Source organism: Propithecus coquereli, unplaced genomic scaffold (assembly GCF_000956105.1).
Source record: "Propithecus coquereli isolate 6110/MARCELLA unplaced genomic scaffold, Pcoq_1.0 Scaffold325, whole genome shotgun sequence".
NCBI lineage: Eukaryota > Metazoa > Chordata > Mammalia > Primates > Indriidae > Propithecus > Propithecus coquereli.
In genome coordinates, this window is record NW_012148897.1 from 2,145,564 (window position 1) to 2,146,835 (window position 1,272).

At 48.1% G+C, this 1,272-nt stretch overlaps 1 pseudogene; it reads left to right on the forward strand.

Annotated features, from left to right (window-relative positions):
- Positions 1-843: 843 nt before the first annotated feature.
- On the forward strand, positions 844-1,266 carry LOC105815282 (annotated as a pseudogene).
- The last annotated feature ends 6 nt before the right edge of the window (positions 1,267-1,272 follow it).

Consider the following 1,272-nt stretch of genomic DNA (forward strand, 5'->3'; position numbering starts at 1 on the left):
TTTATGGAATGACATGTTTTTCCTTTGGGTGGATACCCAGTAGTGAGATTGCTGGATCAAATGGTAGTTTTACTTTTAGTTCTTTGAGGTATCTCCATACTACTTTCCATAGAGGTTGTACTAGTTTGCAGTCCCACCAGTGTTTCTGTCTCTCCACATCCATGCCAACATTTGTTGTTGGAGGACTTCTTGATAAAAACTATTCTCACTGGAGTTAAGGGATATGTCATTGTGGTTTTGATTTGCATTTCCCTGATGATCAGAGATATTGAGCATTTTTTCATATGTTTGTTGGCCGTTAACCTATCTTCTTTTGCAAAGTTTCTGTTCATGCCCTTTACCCATTTTTAATGGGATTGTTTTATTTTTTCTTGTTGATTTGCCAGAGTTCTTTATAGATTCTAGTTATCAGCCCTTTGTGGGATATATAACATGCAAATATTTTCTCCCATTCTGCAGGTTGTCTATTGGCTCTAATGATTGTTCCCTTGGTTGTGAAGAAGCTTTTTAGTAGCTTCATAACTTTTAAAATTGGGTAGTAAAATTTCTCCAACTTTATTACTATTTTTCAATATTGTGTTTTGGTATTCTTAAATTTTAAATGCTACAAAATTTTAGGATATTATTTTTGATTTTCTTTTCTTAAAGCACTTAACTATTATATTAAAAAATACAAGTGCATATACATAGGCGGCTCGGCGGGCGGCATTCTGGCAAGGAGCGATGGCAGTCGTAGGAGCGGGGGTGCAGCTCGGTTCCCCCTACCCCTCTCCCTCAGGCGCCAGCCCCACCCCTCCGCCAGCCGGGCAGTCCCAGTCCAACTATCCCCTGCGGCGTGAGCCCGGGGCGGCTCGGGGCACCCCCCAGCAGACCCCCCCATCATGGGCAGCCAGAGCTCCAAGGCTCCCCGGGGCGATGTGACCGCCGAGGAGGCAGCAGGCACGTCCCCCGCGAAGGCCAACAGACAGGAGAATGGCCAGGTGAAGAGTAATGGAGACTTATCCCCCAAGGGTGAAGGGGACTCGCCCCCCCCCCCCGCCCCGTGAACGGAACAGATGAGGCAGCCGGGGCCACGGGCGATGCCATGGAGCCAGGACCGCCTAGCCAGGGCGCTGAGGCCAAGGGGGAGGCCGCCCCCAAGGAGACCCCCAAGAAGAAGAAGAAATTCTCTTTCAAGAAGCCTTTGAAATTGAGCGGCCTGTTCTTCAAGAGAAATCGGAAGGAGGGTGGGGGTGATTCTTCTGCCTCCTCAGCCACAGAGGAAGAGCAGGA